Below are 8,247 nucleotides of genomic sequence, written 5' to 3'. Positions count from 1 at the left end.
GTGAAAGGGGGATGAAAACCATATTTAATAAACATTTTAATGCACTTGCCTTAGTTGTAGGTGCCATGAGGAGCTTGATCTTTTTTTCCAGCAGCCCCTCCTCTGCTGCTGAAGACCGTCCTCAAGTTCGGTGTTTGTTTGTCAAGTTCGGCCAAGAATTTCGCTTGAAGTGGCAAAGTTGTAATCCTCATGAATTCTGCATTTATCTGCAAGAGAAAAAAAGGAAAAGAGGAAAAAAAGAGGTGTTTGAGAAAGGAAAAATAACTTTCTAGCTTTACAGGTATCATTTCCTGGGCTGAAAAAGAACAGATACTTTGTACCCAAGTCCTCAACTTTTCCCCACTTAACAATTTTGGAAAGCAGCAGCGTGTAAGACGTCATCAGTGATGCTTACCTCACTCACGGTAAACAAGGCAGGCCATCTATTAAAGGTGAGCCTTGGACAACCTCTTGCTGTCTGTAGGAGAAGGTCCTCTCCATTTTCTCCTTGACCACAGCTTCATTGTGTCTCTTTTCACCTCATTCAAGAGAGCTACTCTTTCAATTTCAAGACTCTCTTTTGTTTCGCCGCAAGGGAACAATGGAAGGAAGTTAACTTCTGCTTTTCTTGCTTCTTCTGTCTTCTGGGTGTCCAATTTTGCACAATTTTGTGCGGTAATTGGCTACTTTTGTCTTCAGATATAGTTTCCATCCTTCATGGCCAGCACGTGCTCCTCTTTGCCTCAAACATGGATGGGTATGCACCAAGACCTCGGCAGCCTCCTCAATTTGGGAATCACTGGGGTATGGCGTATATTTGAAGATCTGTTCAGCCATGCCTTCAAGGATATCCATTCTTAGCTTTGGAGGAGGGTAAGAGGGGTGCCGTTTGCTCTGAATTCAGCATTTGCTCTTTGAAGTTGAATTTCAGCAAAATATGAGAAGCTGGGAACAATGAAGATCGGAGGCCACGATGAGCTTCTTGAGTCTGGAGCTGGATCTAAAATGACAGTGTCTGCACTGCCAAATGAGTGATCAGAGGAAAAAGGATCCTCATCCAAAGTTAAAGAGCTGTTGGGATTCACAGAGCTGTGGGATGTTGAGGGAGAAGTCAGTGGTGTGCTGGTGCTGCAAGGTGGTAGAGTCACTGGGATGCTGGAGGTAGTTTCTTCACTTGCAAAAAATACCACTTTCAGAGTATCTTTGTCTTTGGTTTTTACTGGTTGACATGAGATTGACATATTCATTTCCAAAGTCTGCATCTTTGTCTGAAGTGCCCAAAAGCAGTCTTTATCTCATGTAATTGTCCTTCGACCTTCAAAAAATTCCTGGATCCAGACGGTGATTCGGATCACCTCCAAAATCTAATCGATTCTTACTCTTGCTCTTCCGGACATCCTGTAAAAATTTGGTGAAAATCCGTCCATGACTTTTTGAGTTATGCTGTTAACAGACAAACAGACACACACATACACACACACACACAGACGGACAGACAGACAAACAAACTCCGGTGATTACATAACCTCCTGGCGGAGGTAATGATGTGCCTTTTCAAAGTAACCATTTGTTTCACACCCACAGTGTAGGCACAAAGTGGATAAACATCGGTCAGGTTTTTGAGACCAACTAGTGCAACCTCTCTACTAGATGTAGTGAGCTCATAAGCTCTGAAATGCTCGTGATACCAAGCACACAATACCCTTACAACAAAGCTCAAACTACTTTCAACAATTCAGATTTGAAGGATCTCTGCAAAATCTGGAAGGCCACCGGTGGACCCACATGGAATCAGCATTCCAATTCGATAGGAGATGCCTTTGATGGTTGCACTTTTAGCAAGATGAACATCATTTATCAGGAGCCTAAGGCTGCGCACAACTTCTTTGTTCATTACATCCACAGGAAGCACAGAAACATGATGAACTTCCAAATCAGTTTTAAGATGTAATGCATTGATATGATAAGCAATCATTTGCTGAAGTTTAGTTGCTAATGTTAGTGTGATATTTTTGAAACAATTAATCTGACGTACAGCTTTCTCAAAAAAGCTATGCTTCCCCTTGAACCTCATAGTCCACTGGCCTACCAGAGGCCCAAAATATTCTATCAATTGGGGATAGTGTTCGAGGAAGTGATGCTTAGGTAAGAGTCGCGCAGAAAAAAGTTCCAAGAATCTGTGTCTGTGTTCTGAGATTTTGCAGTCCAAGTAGGCAATGGTTTCGTGATTATGAATAGGAGCAACAGCAAGCTCAACTATTTCTTTTAAATCAAGCAACACAAGCCAAGCAGGTTCTCCCTCTGGAATCAAGTGTCCTATTATAAATGGGAGCAATCTCAATAAACCCCAATTTTCATGGACGTTACCTCCAATCGTCCTTTTGGAGGCGTAAGTGCGTGGTATGATATGAAGTTTATTTGTTCTATCTCCCCACTGGTATGGAAAGTTCAGGATTAATTTGTTAAGTTCTTCAAGAGACAGATATTTTTTTGAAATTATTTCGCTGATGCAGAGAGCAGTTTCAACTGGGACAATACCCTCAAATAAGTCATGGACTATGTCCGGAGGGTAGCCTTGGGTAACGTGAAAATACGAAGTTCTTTGTGAAAAAACACTCTCTCTTCACTCCACAACAGATTGTTGTATTCTCCCTTGCAAATTTAACATGGGTTTCATGAAGCTCTTTCGTTCTAATATTAAAATGTCCAGACTGAACTGTCTTATCCTGAATGTCTATTCTCTCACCTGTACAGAACCTGCAGAAATGCACACCAGCAGGGACGGCTGGTATAAATGGGCTAACAGGGCTAAGCCCTCCCAAGCAAACACAAAAAAGATGAGAAAATTATTTTTTAAATAACTTACAACAGATTGTTTTAAGTTTAGGTGAAACCAAAGATAGCAACAGCACCAATCAGTCAAAAGAAAAACATAGAATATCTCTCAATGGGCCTTTTTTTTTTTTACAGCCCCAGCAGATACAATCCGCTTTCATTTCGTTCTTGTAAGTGACTGACAGTTGTCATGTCCCGCCCCCGTAATTTACTGATCATTTGGGCTAACTTCACTCAGCCCACAGGCCACTGATTTTAGACCAAAAGCAGCGAGTTAACACAGCGGTTCTGCCATTTGTGGCAGAGTTAGGAAGGAGGGAGACAAAGTTAAGCTATGACGAGGTGGATTATTTTTTGCTTTCTTGTCCATTTTCCTCAATGTCTTTGGTGGAAAAGCTGGAAGTTAAGAGACTGGGATCACGTCGGCCAAACGATGTTCATATAACTCAACGGGACAAATGACAAAATCGTAAGTTTTGCGTTTCTTGGTTTGACAGAAAGGACTGGCTAACGGCAAGTATAGCAGAGATACCGAATTGTGGATTTGTGGCTGTGCTAGCTGATGAGACAATCTGTGTATGTGTGTGTGTGTGTGAGATGTATGTGTGTGTGTGTGTGTGTGTGTGTGTGTGTGTGTGTGTGTGTGTGTGTGTGTGTGTGTGTGTGTGTGTGTGTGTGTGTGAGTGAGAGAGAGAGAGAGAGAGAGAGAGAGAGAGAGAGAGAGAGAGAGAGAGAGAGAGGGAGGATGTAGAGCACGAAAAAAGTATAGTGTACCTGTAATTGATGTAACTGTGTGTATCATAGGTGATGTTGCTTTTGCAGCTGTGTTAACTATTTAATCGGTATTATGCATTTGTTAGCCCACCCAACAAATTTCAGCACCAGCTGCCACTGCACACCAGAAAAGCTTTCAATGAAACCCGCAATCCCATGGGCTCCTAAATTGCCTGCAAAGACTGACTAGACTGTGCATTTCACCAATTGCCCAAGACCTGCAATGAAAACACCATGTTTCTCTAAAATGATCAAATCCTGTAAAAGGGGCTCTAAAATTTTCTCAAAGCCATACACTTTAACATCATTACTCTTACATAATATGGCCAAATAGACTGAAGAAAGGGATGAATGAGATCCAGGTGGTTTAAAATCCAGTACACACTACAAATTTTATGAATTTTTCTGGATGTCCCCAATGGATTGCAGATCTCAAAATCATCCACATATAAGGACACTGATCATTTCAAATCATCCCCAGTGAAAAACAGTTTTCTTTAAAGTAACTTCCGTCCCTTATCGATTTATAATGCCCTACACGCAAGGTAGGGTCCTGTGTCTCATGTGTTTGGAGAACACTTTCTAAAATGTCACGGTTACTTAACAAATGCTGAAGAGACTGCAAAATGGGAAGATAGTGGAATGTTGTATTTTTCTTAGGGTCAAGGATGTACTCAACCGGGTTTACCACACTGAAATGTTTTTTTTAATACTGTTTCCTTTTGTAGGTTGAAGCTAGGGGGCCATCTTTGGCAAAGGCTTTAGCTAAAGGACTGGACTTGCACACAGCTTCAGCAAGCTCCTCAACAACTGACTTGTTCACTTCAACAGAACATTTATTAAGGATGTCAGACAGGCTACTAAATGTGATTGGAACAGATGCTGAGCTTAACAGATAATGTAATTCCTGAAGTAATTCAGAAATAGCTGTTGCTGGTACGAAAAAAACGTGCTCTAACTTAAATAAAATTGAGGCAATATTCTGCTCGATAACTTAGGGAAGCTCTTCAATATTGGACACGTGCATCTACATCTGTTTCAGATTCTACATCTGTGTCTGCTGCACAAGAAACATCATCAATAGCTGAAGTCTCCAATTCCTGTAATCTAGCAACAACAGTAACAACCTCAGCTTTAAAATCTTCTATAGTATGGGGATTATGTTTTCTGTTTTTATGAGTTTGAAATGTGTTGTAAATGCTAGTTTTAAAGGCACAATTTTTGAACACGGATGTTACAGTTTCATGTCTTCGGAAATGTTCATTTACATGACTGAAGTAATCTCGTTCATTTGCAAATTTAGGACATGTACACAACTGACATGTAAATGTAGATAATTCAGATCGCTCTGAAGAGGTTTGTGTTTTGAGAGCACGGTATATATGGCTTAAAAGACTGTTCCAAAGTCTAAATGTGCATGCACAATCAGCATATGGACAGAAATGTCTGAACCTGTGTCCATGATGACCATGTTTTCGCTTGCAATGTTTTAGCAATTCATACCTACTTGATACTTTAATTGCACAAACCTTACATCCCCATGCACCCATTTATGTTTCCCTGGAAAAGAAAAAGAAAACAGATTAAAATGTAATATAGGCTAAAATTTTACTGTGAAAAAAATAAATCTTGCAAAAAGGCTTCAATAATTAACAATGCTATCACCTGTAATTGGAGAGGTTGCCCATACAGATGTCTCTTCAAGAAACAACAAGAAAATACCACATTGTTAGTACCGAGTTTGGATTAAAAACAATTCATTAATGTCTGCATGCGTTTGTGTGCACAACATACAGCAATAAGTGGTATTACGTTTAACATATATTTATTTCATTTTTTATCAAACTGGAGACAACTGTTCCATCAATTCAATTCAAAACTATTAAACATTATTTGATATAGCCATATGAAAATTAGAAATTATTATGCATTCATAGCCTTCTTGCAGTAATAGCTGTGCTCTGTTCACTTTGCCTCCCCGCCCCTGCCAGTGAGCTCTGTCACTACCGTTACGTGCTCTGTATCAATGCAAAGCTGGCATCGCAGCTTTCAGAATCAGGGGGAATTACATAATTAGCGCTAACGGAGAGTTATGTGTTTGCCAGCTGTGGTTAAATGTTTTTCTTCCGTCATAATCCGTTATATTTTCTGTCTGTTACTATTTTTCCCGGACTTTCCCTTAGACTAGACGGTCTCATTTAACAACGGCTCGGAGCAGACTTCACAGCCATTGGCTTCGGAGACCCCGACACAGCTGACAATGGCAATTTGAATTTCCCGATCATTCCCGTGTCTGTCGCTGTTACCGGAAACAACAGCCCGTTGTAAAGGGCTAAGAGAATAACGTAAACGTTACTCTGGTAACCCTCATCCATGTTTTAACCTAGCCATTAGCTCTAGCCTTTCGCAAAAGGCCGTCGCGCCCAGGCTAATTGAAACCATAGACTGTATATAAAGATGGACGTAGCATCTGGTTCCAAAATTGAAGCCCACCCGGAAGAATGGAAAAGAGTCAAAAGTGCCACCAGCTCATGCTAAATTCCACAAGGTGTGTCACCAGACGAAAATATAAAGGCCAAAACAAAGACATTAAGAAACTAAAAACAGGATATATCGATTTAATTATAAAATATCATGAAACTGCAACAATATATTTCAAACAATTAAACTATTAATCACACTTGTCGCCTCCTAAATCCAGCTCCAGATTAAGTGGTCTGCATGGCAGTGCCAACTCTTGCCAAGTCCCTCCCACAAATGGCTACTGTCCAATCCTACCTTAGCAACTGTAACAAGGCACAAGAGGTCTGTACTGCCCGTCTGACTCATTGCCAGTCTGTCTGCAACTAGGGTGTATAATTTGTAATTTTCATCTTCCTCTGGAATATTAATTTTGGCCCATACCTTTGCCTTTTCCTTAATAGTCTTCAAACCAGAACTATTAAATCAACTGCTTTGATTCAGTTTCTTTAATTTTCTTGTTGCACAAGAGACATTTTGGTAATTCTTCAGGATCAACACTCAAAAATGGTTTAGCAAACATTTTAACCCTGTTTAATTTGTAATCTTATCCCCGGACACACAACTGGATACATTACTCCTGGAAAACAAAATATAATCACATGGTTTAAAATTCTAATTATATCAGGTTGCATCTTTAAACTCACAGTTGGTGTTAGTAGAGAAAATTTAATCCAAACTATAATACATTTATAGCATAAAAACATAGCAGCACATTTATTACATATAGAATGTTGACCTTCCTGTAGTTAACATGACATTAGAAAGTAGCTCATTCCTGGAGAAAGAGAAAAATGAAGAACTTCAATACAAATATCAATCAAAATGGAACATGAACTTCAAAACTTTCAAAAGTCAGCTTAAAAGTAAACTGAACAAAAGTTATCTTGTGCCATAGGAAATCTGCATTAAAAGAAATGTCATGATATTAGTGGAATATATACATACATTTAATATCAGATTATTTAAAAAGCATTCATGTGTTGCTTTTTAAACCATGGAACTCCAGATATTAGATTCAGTGTGAGCATTAGTACAGCCTTAATATCAAGTAGAAAGACATATTTCAGTACTATAGAAACACGTATTTCCGTACTATATATGTTTATTTCATTCGAATTACTCAGAATAATAAATGCACAGATACAAAAATCTCATTATGAAGAATAAAAATGCTTTTTAAATGAAAAAATAATGTAAGGACGAAGTGCGTTATTGATATAAGTCAACCAATCGGTTGGTATGAATATGTTAATTAGCCTGTTTAAAGATATGAATATGGTAATACAAGTTCACTAAGGTGACAAGTGACTAGTTATTGACCAAAAGTGGCCATAATATGAATCCCATGCCCTGAGAAAATAGATTAATTGGCAAAAATTAATTTATCTATTTAATTGTGCAAACTATTCTATTTATCCCATTAACTATGCAAGATACAGTTTCGCCCCAAGGCTCATCGGATTCTACGGGAAAAATTACATAAGAAACCGCCAAGAAACTTTTGACACCCCACGTCCTAAATTCTTTATAGGATATGCCCTGTCTATTACCATTCTCCATTTTAGGAAGAATAACAACCATTAAAATGAAAGTACTCCCACAAATATATTACCTTTTCTCAATGATTCCAATTCACCCAACTCTCACTTTGTCACACACAGTGGGTCTGGACTCAAGCAGGGAACCACGCTACCAAGGCAGAGTGAAGTTGGAACTGGTTTTATTGTATAGGGAGGGGTGGATGTGGGCGAGGAGATGGATCCAGGGTAGCAGCGGCGTCGGTGGAAGGTTCCAGCTGCCGAGGTGAGGGGAAGCCGGGGGATCGGCAGCCGTGGGGGCTCCAGAGGGGAGCAGAGTGCGGCGGCAGGTGTTAGAGCGGATTCCTGGCGGCCGTTGGTTCCAGGTGGTTCTGGGCGGACAGGAATTGTGGGAGCTCTGCGGGTCTGAGGGGCACCAGGAGGCAAGGAGGACTGGGGAAACCAAGGAGGGGAATCTTTGGGCAACGCAGTTCACACGGTTCTAGTAGGGAGCAGGTACAGGAGTCCGGACAGCAGATCTAGGACAAGCAGAGAACAAAACCACGTTAGATCTGGAGCAAAACGCACAGCAGAATTAAGCAGGCGAGACGGCGACTGA

General features: G+C 40.2%; 1 long non-coding RNA gene across 1 annotated transcript; it reads right to left on the bottom strand.

The window, feature by feature from the left end:
- Positions 1-5,404, bottom strand: LOC127531618 (uncharacterized). The gene is made up of 3 exons (XR_007938750.1): positions 5,254-5,404; positions 395-5,148; positions 1-206 (listed from the first exon to the last, which is right to left on the bottom strand). It is a non-coding gene; the product is annotated as an uncharacterized LOC127531618 (long non-coding RNA).
- Between the last annotated feature and the right edge of the window lie 2,843 nt (positions 5,405-8,247).

Source organism: Acanthochromis polyacanthus, chromosome 21, assembly GCF_021347895.1.
Source record: "Acanthochromis polyacanthus isolate Apoly-LR-REF ecotype Palm Island chromosome 21, KAUST_Apoly_ChrSc, whole genome shotgun sequence".
Classification (NCBI taxonomy): domain Eukaryota; kingdom Metazoa; phylum Chordata; class Actinopteri; family Pomacentridae; genus Acanthochromis; species Acanthochromis polyacanthus.
The sequence above is the reverse complement of the archived record's forward strand: the minus strand, read 5'-3'. Positions and strand labels throughout refer to the sequence as shown.